Source organism: Pristis pectinata, chromosome 28 (genome assembly GCF_009764475.1).
Source record: "Pristis pectinata isolate sPriPec2 chromosome 28, sPriPec2.1.pri, whole genome shotgun sequence".
In the NCBI taxonomy this organism is placed as follows: Eukaryota; Metazoa; Chordata; class Chondrichthyes; order Rhinopristiformes; family Pristidae; genus Pristis; species Pristis pectinata.
In genome coordinates, this window is record NC_067432.1 from 30842717 (window position 1) to 30864358 (window position 21642).

Consider the following 21642-nt stretch of genomic DNA (forward strand, 5'->3'; position numbering starts at 1 on the left):
TGTACCAGCCATGGAGCCAATTTAAACTGCACATTTGCCTGCACGTGGTCTGTGTCCCCCCAGTCCCTGCCTGTTCACATGTCTGTCTAAATGCCTCTTAAACATTACTATTGCATCTGCTTCCGTCACCTCCCCTGGCAGCATGTTCTAGGTATCTACCACTCTGTGTGATAAAAACTTGCCACACCATCTCCTTTAAACTTTCCCCCTTTCACCTAAAATCTATGCCCTCTAGTATTTGACATGTATATCCTGGGGAAATAGATGCTGACCGTCTACCCTATCTGTGCCTCTCATAACTTTATAAACTTCTATTAGGTCTCCCCTCAGCCTCCGATGCTCCAGAGACAACAGCCCAAGTTTGTCCAACCTCTCCTTATAGCTCATTTCATCTAATCCAGGTAACTTCTTGGTGAACCTTTTCTGCACCCTCTCAAAGCTTCCACATCTTTCCTGTAATGGGGTGATCAGAACTGCACACAGTGCTCCACATGTAGCCAAACTAAAGTTTTATCCAACTACAACTTAACCTCCTGACTTCTATACTCAATGCTGAACTGGTGAAAGTAACCATGCTGTATGCCTTCTTTCCTGTCCAATAAAATTTTCTCCAATAATTTCCTTCCCACTGATGTCAGACTCACTGGCCTGTCATTTCCTAGTTTGTCTCTACTGCCCTTTTTAAACAGAGGAACACTGGCTATTCACCAGTCCTCTGGGACCTCCCCTGTGACTAAAGAAGACTTGTGCCCTGTAGATGGTGGACAAGCTTTGGGGATTAGAAAGTGAGGTACTCGCCACAGGATTTCTGTGACCTGCTCTTATAGCCACATTGAGTATGTGGCTACTCCAGTTTCTGGGCAATGGTAACCCCCAGTGGGTTGATAGTGGGGGACTCAGTGGTGATTATAGAGTCAGAGTCATAGAGTCATACAGCATGGACACAGGCCCTTCGATCCAACTGCTCCATGCTGTATGACATGGTTTTGTTTATTATTATTGTCACATACCGAGGTACAGTGAGAAACTTGTCTTGCTTTCCGTTCATACAGATCAATTCATTACACAGTGCATTGAGGTAGTAAAAGGTAAAACAATACAGAATGCAGAGTAAAGGGTCACAGCTACAGAGACAGTGCAGTGCAGGTAGACAATAAGGTGCAAGGTCATAATGAGATTGTGAGGTCAAGAGTCCATCTTATTGCACTAGGGAACCGTTCAATAGTCTTATAACAGCAGGCTAGAAGCTGTTCTTGAGACTGGTAGTACGTGCTTTCAGGCTTTTGTACCTTATGCCCAATGGTAGAGGGGAGAAGAGAGTATGTCCGGGATGGGTGGTGACTTTGATTATGTTGGCTGCTTTACCGAGGCAGCAAGAAGTGCAGACCGAGTCCATGGAGGGGAGGCTGGTTTCCATGATATGCTGAGCTGTGTCCTCAACTCTCTGCAGTTTCTTGCAGTCCTGGGCAGAGCAGTTGCCATACCAAGCTCTGATGCATCCGGATAGGATGCTTTCCACAGTGCATTGGTGAGTGTCAAAGGGGACATGCCTAATTTCTTTAGCCTCCTGAGGAAGCAGAGGTGCTGGTAAGCTTTCTTGGCCATGGCATCTATGTGGTTGGACCAGGACAGGTTATTGGTGATGTTCATTCCTAGGAACTTGAAGCTCTCAACCATCTCCACCCCAGCACCATTGATGTAGACATTGATGTACACCGCCCCCTTTCCTGAAGTCAATGACCAGCTCTTTTGTTTTGCTGACATTGAGGGAAAGGTTGTTGTCATGACACCATGTCACTAAGCTCTCTATCTCCTTCCTGTATTCTGACTCATCATTATTTGAGATACAGCCCACTATGGTGGTATCATCTGCAAACTCATAGATGGAGTTAGAGCAGAATTTGGCCACACAGATATGAATGTATAGGGAGTAGAATAGAGGGCTGAGGATGCAGATTTGTGGGGCACCAGTGTCGAGAATAATCATGCTGGAAGTATCGCTGCCTATCCTCACTGATTGCAGTCTGTTGTCAGGAAGTCAAGGATCCAGTTGCAGAGGGAGGTGTTGATTCCCAAGTCTCAGAGTTTGGTGATGAACTTGCTTGGAATTATAGCATTGAAGGCAGAGCTGGAGTCAGTAAACAAAAGACTAATGTGGGTGCCTTTACTGTCTAGATGCTCAGAGATGAGTGTAGGGCCAGCGAGATGGTGCCCACTGTAGACCTGTTTCGGCTGTATGCGAATTGCAATGGGTCAAGGTTGCCTGGGAGGCTGGAGTTGATGCGTGTCATGACCAGCCTCTCGAAGCACTTCATGATGGTGGATGTCAGTGCTACTGGGCGGTAGTTATTAAGGCACGTTACCTTGTTTTTCTTAGGTACTGAGATGATAGTGGTCTTCTTAAAGCAGGTGGGAACCTCAGATTGAAGCAGGGAGAGGTTAAAAATGTCTGCAAATACCCCCGCCAGCTGATCTTCACAGGGTCTGAGAACACAGTCAGGGACACCATCCGGGCCAGATGTTTTCCGCAGGTTCACTCTCCAGAAGACCGATCTTATGTCCTCAGTGATGACCATGGGTTCAGGTGCATGGGGGGCTGTTGGGGTGGGTGGTGACATTCCACTTCCCTCTTGTTCAAAATGGGTATAGAATGCGTCTAAGTCAGTCCCATTTGCCTGTGTTTGGTCCATCTCCCTCTAAACTTTTCCTAGCTATGTATCTGTCCAAGTACCTTCTAAACGTTGTTAATGTACCTGCCTCAGTCACTTCCTCTGGCAGCTCGTTCCATATACAGACCACCCTCTGGGTGTAAAAGTTGCTCCTCAGGTTCCTATTAAATCTCTCTCCTCCTACCTTAAACCTATGCCTTGAGTTCTTGATTCCCCAACTCTAGGAGAAAAATCTGTGTGCATTCACCCTATCTATGCCCCTCATGATTTTATACATCTCTATAACATGACCCCTCATTCTCCTATGCTCCAATGACAAAAGTTCCAAATTGCTCGACCTCTCTCCATAACTCAGTCCCTCAAGTCCCGGCAACATTCTCATAAATCTCCTCTTCACTCTTTCCAGTTTATGGCATCTTTCCTACAGCAGGGTGACCATAACTGACGGCAATATTCCAAATGCAGCCTCACCAATGTCTTGTACAAGGGCAACATAACATTGTAACTTCTATTCTCAGTGCCCTGACTGATGAAGGCCAGCGTGCCAAAAGCCTTCTTCACCACCCTGTCTACCTATGGTGCCACTTTCAGAGAACCATATACCTGTTCCCCTGGGTCCTCTGTTCTACAACACTCCCCAGGGCCCTGCCATTCATTGTGATGGTAAAGCCTTTGAATGTGAAAGGGTGATAGCTGGATTTTCTCTGGCTGGATATTGTCATTGTCTGAACATGTGTTGCATGGACATTAACTGCCACCAACCAGCCCAGGCTCGGATATTGTCCAGGTCTTGCTGCATTTGGATGTGGACTGCTTCATGATCTGAGGAGTTGCGAATGTTTGAACTAAGGCTGGAATGAGGTCAGGAGCTGAGTGACTTTGGCAGAACCCAACCTGAGCTTCTGTGAGCAGGTTGTTGTTGAGCAGTGCTGCTGGAAAGCGTTTCCGATTGAGATCAACTGGCAAAGTGGGCAAGGGAATGGCTGATGGAATTTAACTCAGATGTGTGCGAAGTGATGCATTTTAGGAAGTTAAACCTGGACAGGAACTACACAGTGAATGACAAGGACCAGGAGTGTGTTGTAGAACAGAGACCAAGGTATGTAAGTAGATGGTTCCCTGAAAGTGGTAACACAAGTAGAGAGGGTAGTGAAGAAGGCATATGGTACACTGGCCTTCATTGGATGGGTCACCAAGTCCAAGAGTTGGGATGTTATGATGTTGGGATGTACATGACATTAGTGAGGGAGTGGTGGGTACGTGTAATGATCTGCCAGTGGTAAAGACAGGTTAAATTACAATGTTTAAAGACATGGATCAAAAAGGTTTAGAGGGAAATGGGCCAAATGCAGGCAAATGGGACTAGATCAGAAAGGCACCTTTGTCAGCAGGGATGGATTGGGCCAAAGGGCCTGTTCCCATGTCGTGTAACTCAATGCCTCTATAACTATTGCCGGAATGTTGTCAAGGCCCATGGCCTTCACTGATCCAATGTTGTCAAGGTCCATGGCCTTCACTGATCCAATGCCTTTCGCCATTTCTTGATATCACAGAGAATGAATCAAATTAGCTAAGGACTGGCATCTAAGGACCTCTGGAGCACTAAGAGTTGTCCTCTCGGCCCGTAACATGGCTTTGTGTCACCCACAGCTCTTGTTCCAATTGTAAAATATGATTCATAACTTGAATGTTGATATTAATTCATGAACAGCTTGAATAGTTTCTTATTTCAAATATTAATGAGTGCCTGTGTATTTTCTGCAACAAAAATACTGGAGCAGTTCTTTTAAATCAACTTCTGGACACCACCCCGTGACTTCCTTTATTTCTATTTATAAGTGACTAACCAATTATTGAGCGATAGTTGAGTTCCCCTTTTTCTCCCTGTATCTGGTATGTGCAGTCATTTGACATCACAGGCAAACTGAAATGTTTATTTCTGCTTCAAAGTAAAACGTTCCTCTGAAAAAGAAGCTGACCAATAGACCGAAGTTTTGACCTCTTGGAAGTTATTTAGTGAGTTGGAGACAAGGAGCCTTTCGCAAACCATCAACTCTCCACCAGAACCTCATCGCCAACAGCGCAGTGTAAGTGCTAGTTCCATTTCATAACCTTTGTAACTTTACTGGGTCTAAGGTTAGGGGGAAATTGCCAAATTCACTTCAGCTGGAGAAATTCACTTCAGCTGGAAATTCACTCCACAGCAGTGGATCTTTAGCCAAAGATACAGGTCCACAGGGAAATCTGAGTCACATTAAACACAAGCGAACGGGAAGAAAATTGAAGGGATCTTTGTAATTTCACCATGTGCTTGACCCATGCTTTTGTTGTATGATAAAGCATGATAAAGAAAGTGTCAAGCATGATAGCCAAAGACCTTGCAAAGTTCAGAATCCTCCGCCTAACAAAACGCTGGTTAGGCTGCACTTGGAGAATTGTGTGCAGTTCTGGACACCACACTATAGAAGGGATGTGATTGCGCCCAAGAGAGTGCAGTGGAGAGGAACCAGGGTGTTGCACGGATCGGGGAACTTCCCTAATGGGGAGACATTGGATAGACTGGCCTTGTTTTTGTGGTGAAGGAGACCAAGGGGAGACCTGATAGAAATTTATAAGATTATAAGAGGCATAGACAGGGTTGACAATCAGAACCTTTCTCCCATGTATCAGAAACAAGAAAGTATAGGTTTAAGATAAGAGGACGGAGGTTTAATGGGGATCTGAAGAGAATGTTATAACTGTACCTGCCTCTACCACTTCCTCTGGCAGCTTGTTCCACACACCCACCACTCTCTGTGTGAAAAACCTGCTTCTCAGATCCCCATTCAATTTTTCTCCACTCACCTTAGACGTGCCCTCTATCTTTAGACTCCTATCCCCTGGAACAAGACTCTGACGATACACCCTATCTACGCCCCTCATGATTTTATAAATCTCTGAAAGGTCACCCCTCAGCCTCCGACACTCCAGAGAAAACAGTCCAAGCCTTTTCAGTGTCTCCTTATAACTCAAGCCCTCCAGTTCTGGCAGTATCCTCGTGAACTTCTTCTGCACCCTCTCTCGCTTCATCATATCCATTCAAAAGCACAGGAACCAGAACAGTGTCACCACCATGCTGTACACTACAACATAACATCCCAGCCTCTATACTCAATGCTTTGACAGATGGCCAGCATGACAAAGGTCTTCTTTATCACCCTGTCTACCTGTGACACTGCTTTCAGGGAACCATGTACTTGTACTCCTAGGTCCTTCTGTTCTACAACATTCCCCAGGGACCTACCATTCACTGTGAAAGTCCAACCTTGGCTTGACTTCCCAGGAATCAACGCCTCGCACTTATCTGAATTAAGCTCCATTTGTCATTGCTCAGCCCACTTACCCAGCCAATCAAAATCCCACTGCAATTCTTAATACCTTCTTCACTGTCAATGACACCATCTATTTTAGTGTCATCTGCAAACCTACCAACCGTGCCTAGTACATTCTCACCCAAATCGTTGGTACAGATGACAAACAACAATGGTCCCAGCACTGACCCCTGGGGAACACCACTAGTCAGGGGACTACAGTCCGAGAAACAACCTTCCACCATCACCTTCTGCTTCCAACATTAAGCCAGTTGTGTATCCAATTAGCCAGTTCTTCCTGGATCCCATGCAATCTAACCTTCCAGAGCAGCCTACATGTGGAACCTTATCAAAGGTGTTGCTGAAGTCCATATAAACCACGTTTACTGCCCTGCCTTCATAGATTTTCTTTGTTACTTCTTCAAAAAACTCAATCAGATTTGTAAGACATGACCTCCCATGCACAAAGCCATGCTGACTGTCCCTAATCAACCTCTGTCTTTCCAAATCTATCTTATCCCTCAGAATGCCCTCCAATAACTTACCTACCACAGATGTTCTATCTTCTATAGTTCCCAGGTTTTGCTTTGCAGCCCTTCTGAAATAAAAACACAACATTTGCCACCCTCCAGTCTTTCAGCACATCAGCTGTCACTCACGATGATGCACATATCTCAGCCAGTGCTCCGGCAATTTCTTCTCTAGCCTCCCACAGTGTTCTGTGATGTACCTGGTCAGGACCCGGAGATTTATCTACCATCATATGTTTTAAGATATCCAGCACCTCCTCTACCATAATGAACAAGACCTCCCCATTAACTATCTCAAGTTCCAAAGTCTTCATGCATTTCTCCGTAGTAAAAACAGGGGAGAAATACTCATCAAGGACCTCGTCTATCTCCTGTGGCTCCACACAAAGATGTCCCCTTTGGTCTTTGAGGGGCCCCATTCTCTCTCTAGTTACTCTTTTTCGCTTACTTATAAAATCTAATTGAATTTTCATTAATCTTCTCTGCAAAGCCACCTCATGCCCCCTTTTTGCCCTCCTGATTTCCTCCTTGAGTACAGTCCCGCATCCCCAAACTCCTCCAGGGATTCACTTGATCCCAGCCAGCTGTACCTGACACATGCCTCCTTTTTCCTGGCCAGGGCCTCAATATCGCTCATCATCCAGGGTTCCTTACCCCTGCCAGCCTTGACCTTCACCCCAACAGGAACATGCAGATCTTCAACCCTTGATATCTCACTTTTAAAGCCCTCCCATTTGCCAGACCTCCCTTTGCCTGCAAACAAACTACTCCAATCAACTTTTGCAAGTTCCTGTCTAATCCTGTCAAAATTCACCTTGTCCCAATGTAGAACTTTAACTTGTGGACCAGTTCTGTCTCCTCCCAAAATTAATTTAAAGCTAATAGAATTATGTTCACTGGTCCCAAGGTGCTCCCCCACTGTCACCTCAGTCACTTGCCCCGCCCTATTATGTAAGAGTAGGTGAAGCTTTGCCATCTCTCTATATATTGGCTGAGGAAACTTTCCTGTACACATTTAACAAATTCCACCCCATCTGAGCCCTTAGCAGTATGGCAGTCCCAGTCTAGTTAGGAAAGTAAAATCCCCTACAATGACAACCCAATTATTCGTACAATTCTCCACAATATCCCTGCGTATTTGTTCTTCCAATTCCCATTGACTATTATGGAGCCTCTCATACATCTCCAACAAGGTGACTGTCCCCTGCTTATTTCTCAGCTCCACCCATAAGGCCTCACTGGATGGTTCCTCAGTAATGAACCTGCAGGTTCATTAAGAAGGCACAGGAATATACCACCATTGCTCTGTTTCAGTCCTAGAATTCCTACCTAATGCCACTGTCTGGAGTACCTCATAGAGTCATAGAGTCATAGATCACCACAGCACAGAAACAGGCCCTTCAGCCCATCCAGTCCATGCCAGCCTGGTCTTCTGCTTAGTCCCATCTACCTGCAGCCGGACCATATCCCTCCAAATCCCTCCCATCCATGTACCTATCCAAACTTCTCTTAGATGTTACAATTGAACCCACATCTACCACTTCCACTGGCAGCTCATTCCACACTTGCACCACCCTCTGAGTGAAGTAGTTCCCCCTCAGATTCCCCTTAAATATTTCACCCTTCACCCTAAACCTACGTCCTCTAGTTCTAGTCTCACCCAACCTGAGGGGAAAAAGCCTGCATGCATTCACTCTATCTATACCCCTGATAATTTTGTATACCTCTATGAGACCTCCCCTCATTCTCCTGCGCTCCAGGGAATAAAGTCCTAACCTATTCAACCTTTCCCTGTAACTCAGGTCCCAGCAAATCCGTGTATATTTTCTCTGCACATCGTTCCTGTAGGTAAGTGACCAGAACTGCACACAATACTCTAAATTTGGCCTCACCAATGTCTTGTACAACTTCAACGTAATATCCCAACTCCTGTACTCAGTGCCCTGATTTATGCCAACAGCTTTCTTTACGACCCTATTTACCTCTGACGCCAGGTCTGTCACAGCTACCTGACTGTCCTTACATTCTTTGCAAGGACTGCAGCAGATCAAGGATAGTCAGTATGGAAAGTAAACACTGGTCTTGGCAGTGACTCCAACATCCTTTAAATGAATTTAACAAAGTGGGGAATTTGTATTTTTAAGGACACTCAGCTGTAGGTTGGTGGGTAGAGCCACTGTCTCATAGTTCTGGCAACGGGGGTTCAATCCTGACCTCCTGTGTTGTCTGTGTGGAGTTTGCACGTTCTCCCTGCGATTGTGTGAGATTCCTCCCACTTCCCCAAGATGTGTTGCTTGGTGAGCTGAGTGCTGCCCTGTGTTAGCCCAATTGGAGCAGGACCAGACAGGAGTCAAGTGGCATGGGAAAGAAGTGGAAAATGGGATTGATGGGATTGCTCTGACAGCCTGCATAAACCCAAGGGGCAGAATAGCCTCCTTCGATGTCATAAGAAAATATAAAAATATCAAAGAAGTTTGCGGATTGTCAGAGGAATGAGGAATGTTCCGGGGCCAAACTGGAGAGTGGTGCTGCACTCGATTCAACCTTGAAAGCTGGGGTTAGATATATGTGCAAACAGCCATAAGGGGAAGTTAAAATAAAGCAACATGTTCTGACTTTTGCTAAAAGTTCATTAACTTAATGTTGACTCCTTTCTGGAATGTAAAGAGCACTATTGCGTGAAGAAGCTCACTGAACAGAAGGACAGTTCGAAGAGGTGAGGAAGCCGCATGCCTTCTCTCTCCGCACACTGATACCCAGGCTTATGGGTTTCATCCAGTGAACTGTGCAGGACTTTGCATATTCCTGGTTACTTCATGGTCGACTGCAGATACTGTTACATTACTTCCCCAGACATCGTTTCCTTAAAAGGGTATAATTTTGAGGAACCAATCACCCAGTAAGGTGGCTGAGGTTTAAAATGTGCATGTGGGAAGTCAGTGTTGGCCTTCATCAGGCACTCATTTTATGTACATACAACATGGTTAACGGTAGCACTGAAAGCTGACAAGGAGCACATAACCAAATGTGAACACACAGAGCAATGTACTTACTCTCTCTCTACCAGACTTTAAAAAGATTTTTATTGTCAGGTCTATTCATTCATTGGTGGATTGGATCCAGTTTTGCCTTGGCCACGGAAGAGCACAGGTAGTATTGGAAGGGGATTATTCTGATTGGAGCTCTGAGGTGGTGCAAAGTGGTGTTCCACAGAGATCAGTGGTGGGAACTCTGTTGTTTGTTTACATAGAAATGATTTGTTCAAAATGTAGTCGGGCTGATTAGCAAGGTTGAAGATGACACAACAATTGTTGAGTTGGGGATACAGCAGATGGAGTTTAATCCGGACAGGTGTAAGGTGTTGCATTTGGGAGGTCAAAGGCGAAAGTATGCAGTAAATGGCAAGACCCTCAGGAGCATTGATGTGCAGAGGGATATTGAGGTGCAAGTCCACAGCTCCCTGAAGTGGCAACACAAGTAGCTAGGGTGATAAAGGAAGTGTACGGCATGCTTGTATTCATTGCTGGGAGCATTGAAATAAAAGTCAGGAAGTCATGTTGCAGCTGTATAAAACTTTGGTTCAGCCACATCTAGAATATTGTGTGCAATTCTGGTCACCACATTGCAGGAAGGATGTGGAGGCTTTGCAGAGGGTGCAGAAGGGGTTCACTAGGATGCTGCCTGAATTAGAGAGTATTAGCTGGAAGGAGAGTTGGACAAACTTGGGTTGTTTTCTCTGGAGTGTTGGAGGCTGAGGGGAGTTTATAAAATTATGAGAGACATAGATAGAGTAGATAGCCAGAGGCTTTTTCCCAGGATGGAAATTCCAAATACTAGATGAGGGGGGAAAGTTTAAAGGAAATGTGTGAGGCAAGTTTTTTACACAGAGATTGGTGGGTGCCTGGAACATGCTGCCAGGAAAGGTGGTGAAGGAACTTGAAACTTGGTGGAAGCAGATATGATAACAATGTTTAAGGGGCATTTAGTGAGTCACTTGAGCATGCAGGGAATGGAGGATATAGGCCACGTGCAGCTTAGATTGGCATCATGGTCAACACAGACATGATGGGACAAAGGGCCTGTTCCTGTGATGTATTGCCTGTGTTCTAGTTATTTGGGGAGTTTATTTCCTTGTCATCATCAAGGACAGAGGGTGTCACCAGAGTGAAACTCTTTTATATTGCACAAGAACTGTTTTTCTGAATTTCTGTGAGCAATGGGGAAGCTCAGATTGGTGAGCGAAGGACACAAGACAACGTGGTGCCACATTGTAGAGGCTCGGTGGGCCCCACTGAGGTAACGTGCCTGAATTACCACTGCCCGGTGGCTCCGACATCCACCATCGGGAAGTGCTTCGAGAGGCTGGTCATGACACGCCTCAACTCCAGCCTCCCAGACTACCTCGACCCACTGCAATTCACCTACCGCTGGAACAGTTCAACGGCAGACACCATCTCCCTGGCCCTACACTCATCCCTGGAATGTATGGATAACAAAGACACCTACATCAGACAGCTACTTATTGACTACAGCTCCACCTTCAGTGTCATAATTTCAAGCAAACTCATCTCCAAACTCCGAGACCTGGGACCCAACACCTCCCTTTGCAACTGGATCTTTGACTTCCTGACCAACAGATCGCAATCAGTGAGGACAGGCAGCAACACCTCCAGCACTATTATTCTCAGCAACGGTGCCCCACAAGACTGTGTCCTCAGCCCCCTACTCTACACAATGTGTGGCCAGATTCTGCTCTAACTCCATCTACAAGTTTGCAGATGATACAACCGTAGTGGGCTGTATCTCAAATAATGATGAGTCAGAGCACAGAAAGAAGATAGAGAGCTTAGTAACATGGTGTCATGACAGCAACCTTTCCCTCAATGTCAGCAAAACAAAAGAGCTGGTCATTGACTTTAGGAAGGGGGACAGTACATACGCTCCTGTCCATGACAATTCTCCTATCTTGTCATGGACAGGGATAGGAGCAAAGAGGATGGGAAGATACTTAATTGGGGAAAGGTGAATTATGAGGCTATAAGGTGAGAACTTGGGAGTGTAAATTGGGATGACATTTTTGAAGGGAAATGTACTATGGAGATGTGGTCGGTGTTCAGGGATCTTTTGCAGGATGTTAGGGATAAACTTGTCCCGGTGAGGCAGAGAAGGAATGGCAGGGTGAAGGAACCATGGGTGCTGAGAGAGGTGGAACAACTAGTTAGGAAGAAGAAGGCAGCATACATAAGGTGTGAGCAGTAAGGATCGGACAGGGCTCGTGAGGAATATTGAGTAGCAAGGAAGGAACTTAAGAAAGGGCTGAGGTAAGCGAGAAGGGGACATGAAAAGGCTTTGGTGAGTAGGGTTAGGGAGAATCCCAAGGCTTTTTTCTCGTATGTAAAGAGCAGAAGGATGGCTAGGGTAGTGGTAGGTCTGATTAAAGACAAAGGTGGGAGGATGTGCGTGGAAGCTGTGGAAGTGGGTGAGGTTCTCAATGAATACTTCTCTTCAGTATTCACCAAGGGAAGGGGTCTTGATGATGCTGAGGACAGTGTTGGTAAGGGTAATGTTCTAGAGTATGTAGATATCAAGAGAGAGGATGTGTTGGAGTGGTTAGAAAATAGTAGGACAGATAAGTCCCCGGTGCCTGACGGAATATTCCCCAGGCTGCTTTGTGAGGCGAGGGAGGAGATTGCTGAACCGTTGGTTAGGATCTTTGAGTCCTCGTTGTCCATGGGGCTGGTACCGGAGGACTGGAGGGTGGCGAATGTTGTCTCCTTTTTCAAAAAAGGTAGTAGGGATAGTCCAGGGAATTACAGGCCGGTGAGCTTTACGCCTGTTGTGAATAAGCTGTTAGAAAGGATTCTAAGAGATAGGATCTATGAGCATTTAGAGAATCATGGACTGATTAGGGACAGCCAGCATGGCTTTGTGAAGGGAAGATCTTGCCTCACAAGCCTGATGGGGTTCTTTGAGGAGGTGACCAGGAAGATTGATGAGGGTAGTGCAGTGGATGTGGTCTACATGGATTTTAGTAAGGCGTTTGACAAAGTTCCGCATGGTAGGGTTCTTCGAAGGTCAGAGGTCAAGGGATCCAGGGAGGCTTGGCCATGTGGATTCAGAATTGGCTTGCCTGTAGAAAGCAGAGGGTTGTGGTGGAGGGAGTGCATTCAGATTGGAGGGCTGTGACTAGTGGTGTCCCGCAGGGATCGGTTCTGGGACCTCTACTTTTTGTGATATTTATTAATGACTTAGATGAGGGGGTGGAAGGCTGGGTTGGCAAGTTTGCAGATGACACAAAGATCGGTGGTGTTGTGGATAGTGTGGAGGGCTGTAGAAGCTTGCAGAAGGATATTGATATGATGCAGAGCTGGGCTGACAAGTGGCAGATGGAGTTCAATCTGGAGAAGTGTGAGATGGTACACTTTGGAAGGACAAACTCCAAGGTGGAATACAAGGTTAATGGCAGGATTCTGGGTAGTGTGGAGGAGCAGAGGGATCTGGGGGTTCATATCCACAGATCACTGAAAGTCGCCTTACAGGTAGATAGGGTAGTTAAGAAAGCTTTGGGATGTTAGCTTTCATAAATCGGGGGATTGAGTTTAAGAGCCGCGAAGTGATGATGCAGCTTTACAAAACTCTGGTTAGGCCACACTTAGAGTACTGTGTCCAGTTCTGGTCACCTCATTATAGGAAGGATGTGGAGGTGTTGGAGAGGGTGCAGAGGAGATTTACCAGGATGCTGCCTGGATTAGAGAGTATGGATTATGAGAAGAGACTAAAGGAGCTGGGGCTGTTCTCATTGGAGAGGAGGAAGATGAGGGGAGACATGATAGAGGTATACAAGATATTGAAAGGAATAGATAGCGTGGACAGCCAGTGCCTCTTTCCCAGGGCGCCAATGCTCAAAACAAGAAGACATGGCTTTAAGGTAATGGGTGGGAAGTTCAAAGGAGATGTCAGAGGGAGGTTTTTCACCCAGAGAGTGGTTGGTGCATGGAATGTGCTGCCTGGTGTGGTGGTGGAGGCTGATACATTGGACAAGTTCAAGAGATTGTTAGATAAGCATATGGAGGAATTTAAGTTAGAGGGATATGTGGGAGGAAGGGGTTAGATAGTCTTAGGTGCGGTTTGAAGGGCGGCACAACATGGTGGGCCGAAGGGCCTGTATTGTGCTGTATTGTTCTATGGTTCTATGGTTCTCCTGTCTACATCAATGGTGCTGATGTCGAGAGGGTTGAGAGCTTCAAGTTCCTAGGAGTGAACATCACTAATAGCCTGTCCTGGTCCAACCACATAGGTGCCACGGACAAGAAAGCTCACCAGTGCCTCTGCTTCCTCAGGAGGCTAAAGAAATTTGGCATGTCGCCTTTGACACTCACCAACTTTTATTGATGCACCATGAAAGCATCCTATCCAGATGCATTACAGCTTGGTATGGCATCTGCTCTTCCCGGGACCGCAAGAAAATGCAGAGAGTTGTGGACACAGCCCAGCACATCACTGAAACCAGCTTCCCCTCCATGGACTCTGTCTATACTTCTTGCTGCCTCAGTAAAGCAGCCAGCATAATCAAAGACCCCACACACCCTGGAAATTCTTCCTTCTCCACTCTCCCATTGGCAGAAGATACAAAAGCCTGAAAGCACGTACCACCAGGCTCAAGGACTGTTTCTATCCCACTGTTATAAAATAATTGAATGTTCCCTAGTACAATAGGATGGACTCTTGACCTCACAATCTACTTTGTTGTGACCTTACACCTTATTGTCTGCCTGCGCTCTGTTACACTTTATTTTGCATTCTGTATTGTTTTACCTTGTTCTACCTCAATGCACTGTGTAATGAATTGATCTGTACGAGCGGTATGCAAGACAAGTTTTTCATTGTTTTTCAAGTGATAATAATAAACCAATTCCAACTCCAAATCTGACATTCCTAGGTCTGGAGGAGCACAGGCAGCGTAAGCAGAAAGCTCTCTGCACTGCCCCAACAACTGGCAATGAAGATAGACAATCCTAGTCCATGACAACTCAAGAACACGAGGAAGTAGGAGCAGGAGTAGGCCACTCGGCCCCTCAACCCTGCCCCGCCATTCAATATGATCACGACTGGCCTCAATTCCTCTTCTGTGCCTGGTCTGCACCAAAACATCTCGACATCTACCCTCCCTTGTCCCATTGGGATCATACATGCTCCAAATAAGATCACCCTTCATTTGTCGAAACTCCAAAGAATACAGACCCAACCTGTTGAGCCTCTTTTGGTTGGACAGCTCTCTCATCTCAGGGGTCAACGTGGTGAATCTCCTCTGGAATGTCTCCGATGCTACTGCATGCCATTTTGTGTAGGCCAACAAAACTCGATGTGTGGCCTCACCAACACCGTGTACAACTGTAACAAGCTTTCAGTGAGTCGGACAGTTGGCTGGTTACATGCATCACTGTACCCGAGAAACTGGTACATTCCAGGGAAAGGGAAATGTGCAGAGTAATCACCTGAGCTCACTTACATGTTCAATGAATTACATTTGTCGTGATATTATTTTTAACGTACCCTCTCCAATGGACAACTCCCTTGATAAACTCCAGATACTGTTGGATATTAGGTCCAACATTTTACCATAACATGGCATATGCAACAAGATGGTCTTGTGAGAGTTGCAAGTGTCTTTGCCAATGGTGTTCTGGAGACCTGCTGCCTTCTTCTCATGCCCATCCACCAGGTGCACTGCTGTGGATGCCATTGGAATGATAGCAAAGCAATCATGTTTGTGGCACCACGGCTGTGAGGCGAGCGCTGGTGGTGGGGGCTTCGTTAGTGGGGGGAACAGAGAGATGTTTCTGTGGCCGAGACCAAGACTCCATAATGGTCTGTTGCCTCCCTATTACCAGGGTCAGGGATGCCTTGGAGTGGGTACAGAACATTCTGAAGGGGGAGGGAGAGCAGCCAGAGGTCGTTGTACATTTTGGTACCAACGGCGTGGGTAAAAACAGGGACAAGGTCTTGCAGAGTGAATTTAGGGTGTTAGGCAGAAGGTTAAAAAGCAGGATGTCCAGGGTCATACCCCCTGTGCTACGAAGTGGTGAGGGTCGGAGTAGGAGAACAGGACTGACGAATGTGTGGCTCAGGAAATGGTGCTGGAAGGAGAACTTTGAGTACCGGGATTAATAGGATCACTTCTAGGGCAGGTGGCACCTATGCAAGAAGGATGGGTTACAACTAAACCGGATGGCAAGGGGCAGGGGACAACATCCCTGCAGAGGGGTTTGCTCACACTGCTCAGGAGGGTTTAAACTAATCTGGCAGGGGAGCGGGGAACTCAGTAACAGTGTGACAGGTGGGGAGATTGACCCAAATGTAGATAGATCAAACAAGTCCAGTGGGCAGAGCAGGGTGAGGGAGCATGGGAGGAGGTGCTAGGCCCAACCCAGGAAGTCAGATGGGATAAGAGTATGGATCAGTACTTGGAATTGTGATCACAGAAACATGGATGAACAAAGGGTAGGAACAGCAGCTTAATGTTCGGGGCATCAGAGGGAGATGCAAAAGAGGGCATAGAGTCACATAGCTGATTGGGGAGATCCTGGAGGGATCGTCCAATGAGGCCATATGGGTAGAATTTCGGAATAAGAGAGGGGCGGTCACTTTGCTGGGATTATACAACAGACATTCCCATAGTGAGTGGGAATTAGAGGAACAGATACTGTAAGTACATTAGGAATAAGAGGGCACCCAGGGACAGAATGGCTCCGCTCAGGGACCAAAAGGGTTTTCTATGTGTGGACCCAGGGGATGTGGGTGAGGTCCCAAATGAACACTTCTCACCTGTATTCTCCAATGCGTGAAGGACAGTGAGTTCAGGGAAGGGTACGTTGATTAAGAATGTGAAGAGTTAGATATCTTGGAACACAAGGGTGGATATACATCCCCAGGACCAATGAACTCAATCCCAGAATGCTCTTAACAGAAAGAGAGGGGATTGCTGGGCTCTGATGAAGCATTTTGCATCGTCATCAGCTGCAGGTGAGGTACCAGAAGGCTGCAGTTGAGCTAAAGTTGCTCCTTTATTAAAAAACGTGCAACAGGGATGATGAGGCTGGTGAGTTCTAGAGTCATAGAGCTATACAGCCCAAAAACAGGCCATTCAGCCCAACTCATCCATGCCAGCCAAGATGTCAATCTCAGCTAATCCCATTTGCTGTGCTTGGCCTTCCTTATACATGTCCCTGTTCAAATGTCTTTTAAACATTGTAGTTGTACCCACCTCTACAGCTGCTTCTGGCAGCTCGTTCCATACACTCACCTCCCCCTGTGTAAAAAACCTGCCCCCTCAGTTCCTTTTAAACTTTTCCTCTCTCACCTTAAATCTTAGCCCTCTAGTTTTAGACTCCCCTGCCCTGGGAAGGTATTGTGACTATCCACCTTATCTACGCCCCTCATGATTTATATAAGGTCACACATCGGCCTCCTTCGCTGCAGGGAAACAAGTCCCAGCCTATACAGCCTCTCCTTCCAACTCAAGCCCTCCACTTCCAGTAACATCCTCGTGGTCTTTTCTGCACCTTTTAAAGCTTAATGACATCCTTCTGCTAGAATGGTGACCGGAACAACACACAATCCTCTGGGGGTCAATGCCTCAAAGGATCTATCCTTGATCCAGCACATAGATGCATCTCGACTTTCTTAAAAGTTTAAGGAGATTTGGCGTGTTATTGAAGATGCTGACAAACTTCTACAGATGTACAGTGGAAAGCATTCTGACTGGTTGCATTACAGCCTTGTATTGAAACTCCAGTACACAGGAACATGAGGCTAGTGGTGGATTCATCCAGTTTCATCATGGGTACAGCTGTCCCCACCATCAAGGACATCTACAAGAGGTGATGTCTCAGAAAGGTGACATCCATCATCAGGGACCCCCACTGTCCAGGCTATGTCCTCTTCTCATTGCTGCCATGAGGCAGGAAGTACAGGAGCCTGAAGAGACACACCTCAAGGTTCATCAACAGCTTCTTTCCCCACTGCCATCAGGTTCTTGAACTGACTTGAAAAACCTTAACACTACCTTGGACTATATTTCTCTCTCTCTCTCTCTCTCCCTCCCCCCCCCCCCCACCACACTCTCTCTCTCTCTCTCTCTCTCTCTCTCAGCTTGTACTAGTGTCATTATGTTTATTTTCTCATGTAAGAATAATTAATGTTAATTTAAGTTTATGTTAACTTATGTTTGTTGTGCTTGTAATGTACTGTTCTGCTACTGCAAGAAGCTTATTTTCATGGCATTTCTACCCTGGGCATATCTGCCTGTGATAATAAACTTGGATTTGAACTTGAACTAGTGTGGTCTCTCCAATGACTTGTATGGTTGCAATATGTCATCCCAACTCCTGTACTCAATGCTCCGACCAATGAAGGCAGGCATGTCAAACACCTTCTTCGAACATACAACAGCACAGCACAGGTACAGGCCTTTTGGCCCACAATGTCTGTACTGGACACGATGCCAAATTAAACTCAATCTCTTTTGCCTGCACATGATCCATATCCCTCCATTCCCTGCATGTTCATGTGTCTGTCTACGAGCCTCTTGAACACCTCTGTCGTATCTGTTTCTACCATTCCCCCTGGCTGCCTGTTCCAGGCACCCACTACTCTCTGTGTAAAAACTTGCCCCGCACATCTCCTTTGAACTTCCCCCCTCACCTTAAACGCATCTCCTCTAGTATTTGACATTTCTATGCTAGATAAAAAGATTCTGACGGTCTACCCTCTCCATGCCTCTCATAGTCTTATAAACTGCCATCAGGTCTCCCCTCAGCCTCTGATGCTTCAAAGAAAACACATAGCTCATACCCTCTAATCCAGGCAGCATGCTGGCGAATCTCTTCTGCATCCTTACCAAAGCCTCCACATCCTTCCTGTAACGGGACGACAGAACTGAACACAATACTCCATATGTGACTGAACCAGTTTTATATATCGCCACATGACTTCCTGACTCTTACTCAGTGCCCCAACTGATAAAAGCTAACGTGCCATCTGCCTTCTTTACCACTCTATCTGCTTGCATGAGCGATGGAGTTGGACCCCAAGACCCCTCTGTACATCAATGCTGTTAAAGGTCCTGCCATTAACAGTGTACTTTCCCCTTACATTAGACTTCCCAAAGTGCAACTCCTCACACTTGCTCAGATTAAACTCCATCTGCATTTCTCCATCCATATCTGTAACTGATCTATGTTCTGCTGGATCCTCTGACAGCCCTCTACACTGTCCAATTCTCCACCAATCTTTGTGTCATCTGCAAACTTACTAACCCACCCATCTACATTTTCATCCAGGTCATTTATACATATCACAAACAGCAGAGGTCCCAGTGCGAATCCTTGTGGAACACCACTAGTCACAGACTTCCAGCCAGAATAAGTCCCATTGACCACTACCCTCTGTCTGTCACCACCCTGTCCACTTGGATTGGCACTTTTGGAGAACTATGTACATGTATCCCGAGGTGTCTCTGTCCTACAACACTTCCCAGGGCTTGACCACTTACTGCCGTAGTTTGACTTCCCAAAATACATCATTTTGCACTTGTCTGAGTTAAATTCCATCTGCCACTTCTTTGCCCACTTTCCCTGTTGTTTGAGATCCTGTTGTAACCATAGGCAACCTTCTTCACTGTTCACTACGCTGCCAGTTTTGAGGTCATCTACCAACTGCATTCTTTTCCAAAACATTGATATAGAAGACAAAAAACAGGGACCCAGCACCAATCCCTGTGGCATGCCATTGGTTACAGGCCTCCAGTCTGAAAAACACCCCTCCACTACCAACTCCTGCCTCCAACCACCAAGCCAGTTTTATATCCATTTGACTAGCTCATGCTGGATCTCATATGTAAAGTATCTACAGGAGGTGCTGCCTCAAGAGGGCAACTTCCATCATCAAAGATCCCCACCATGCGGGCCATGCCATTTTCTCGCAGCTACCATCAGGCAGGAGGTCTAAAGTCCCACACCACCAGGTTCAAGAACAGAATCAGAAACAGAATTGGAATCAGATTTATTATCACTGACTTATATGACATGTAATTTGTTGGCAGCTGTAAGGCTGCTGGTTTTGGGGTGGTGGTGGAGGCTGATACATTGGTACATTGGTCAAGTTCAAGAGATTGTTAGATAAGCATATGGAGGAATTTAAGATAGAGGGATATGTGGGAGGAAGGGGTTAGATAGTCTTAGGTGTGGTTTAAAGGTTGGCACAACATGGTGGACCAAAGGGCCTGTATTGGGCTGTATTTTCCTATGGTTCTATGGTTCAGTACAGTGCAAAGACATAAAATTACCATAAATTACAAAAATAAACAAGAAGTGCAAAAAAGAAGGAATAACGAGGTAGTGTCTGTGGGTTCCTGGACTGTTCAGAAATCTGATAGTGGAGGGGAAGAAGTTCTTCCTAAAGTATGGGTCTTCAGGCTCCTGTACCTGCTCCTGATGGTAGTAAGAAGAAGAGGGCATGTCCCGGGTGGTGAGGGTCCCTAGTGATGGATGCTGCCTTCTTGAGGCACTGCTTCTTAAAGATGCCCTCGATGGTGGGGAGGGCTGTGCCCGTGATGGAGCTGGCTGAGTCTACAACCCTCTGCATCCTCTTGCTATCCTGTGCATTGGAGCCTCCATACCAGGCCGTGACGCAACCGGTCAGAATGCTCTCCACCACACATCTGTAGAAATTTGCAAGAGTGTTTGGTGACATACCAAATCTCCTCAAACTCCTAATGAAGTAGAGCCACTGGCATGCTTTCTTTGTGATTGTATCAATGGGTTGGGCCCAGGATAGATTCACCAAGATGTTGATGCCCAGGAACTTGAAGCTGCTCACCCTTTCCACCACTGACCCCTCGGTGAAGACTGGTGTGCATTCTCCTGACCTCCCCTTCCTGAGGTCCACAATCAATACCTTGGTCTTGCTGACGTTGAGTGTGAGGTTGTTGTTGCAACACCACTCAACCAGCCGATCTATCTCACTCCTGTACTCCTCCTCGTCGCCATCTGAGGTTCTGCCAACAACAGTGGTGTCATCGGCAAATTTATAGATGACGTTTGAGCTGTGCCTAGCCATAGAGTCATGGGTGTAGAGAGTGGGCTAAGCACGCATCTTTGAGGTTGATTATGTTGATTGTCAGTGAGGAGGAGAGTTTACTACCGATCCGCACTGACTGTGGTCTCCCGATAAGGAAGTTGAGGATCCAGTTGCAGAGGGAGGTACAGAGGCCCAGGTTTTGAAGCTTGTTGATTAGTACTGAGGGGATGATGGTGTTAAACACTGAGCAGTAATCGATAATCAGCAGCCTGATGTAGCAGTGCTGTTGTCTAGGTGCTCTAAAGCCAAGTGGAGAACCAGTGAGATTGCATCCACTGTAGACCTGTTGTGGCAGTAGGCAAATTGCAGTGGGTCCAGGTCCTTGCTCAGGCAGGAGTTAATTCTAGCCCTGACCAACCTCTCAAAGCACTTCATCACAGTAGATGTGAGTGCTACCAGGCGATAGTCATTGAGGCAGCTCAACCCTGCTCTTCTTGGGCACTGGTATGATTGATGCCTTTTTGATGCCCTTCCAACTGCAGCAGTGAGAGGTTGAACATGTACCTGAACAATTCTACCAGGTGGTCAGTGCAGATTTTCAGTACCTGGCCAGGTACACTGTCGGGGCCTGATGCCTTGTGAGGGTTCCCGTCAACCATTCGGCTCTTGAACCAACCTGTACAACCCTCATCACCACCTCAGTATATCAACACTATGACCACTTGGACCACTTTGCTCTACAATGGGCTTTGTGCTTTTTTGTTCCAATTCTGTTCTTTCTTGTATAATTTTGTATAATTAATGTTTAATTTATATTTATCCTCTGACTGTTGTGTTCCTGTGATGTTGCTGCAAGTATTGATATTGGATTGATTTATTATTGTTACCTGTACTGAAGTACAGTAAAAAGCTTGTCTTGCATACTGATCGCACAGATCAATTCATTACACAGTGCAGTTACATTGAGTTAGTGCAGAGTGCATTGATGTAGTACAGGTAAAAACAATAACAGTA

The 21642-nt window shown here is 46.2% G+C and overlaps 1 protein-coding gene across 1 annotated transcript in view; it reads left to right on the top strand.

Annotated features, from left to right (window-relative positions):
- Positions 1-4577: 4577 nt before the first annotated feature.
- Positions 4578-21642, top strand: part of LOC127583969 (SHC-transforming protein 1-like) — a 247755-nt gene continuing 230690 nt past the window's right edge. The window contains exon 1 of the mRNA XM_052040440.1: positions 4578-4756. The gene's annotated coding sequence lies outside the window, so the exon portion shown is untranslated. The remainder of the gene's footprint in view (positions 4757-21642) is intronic.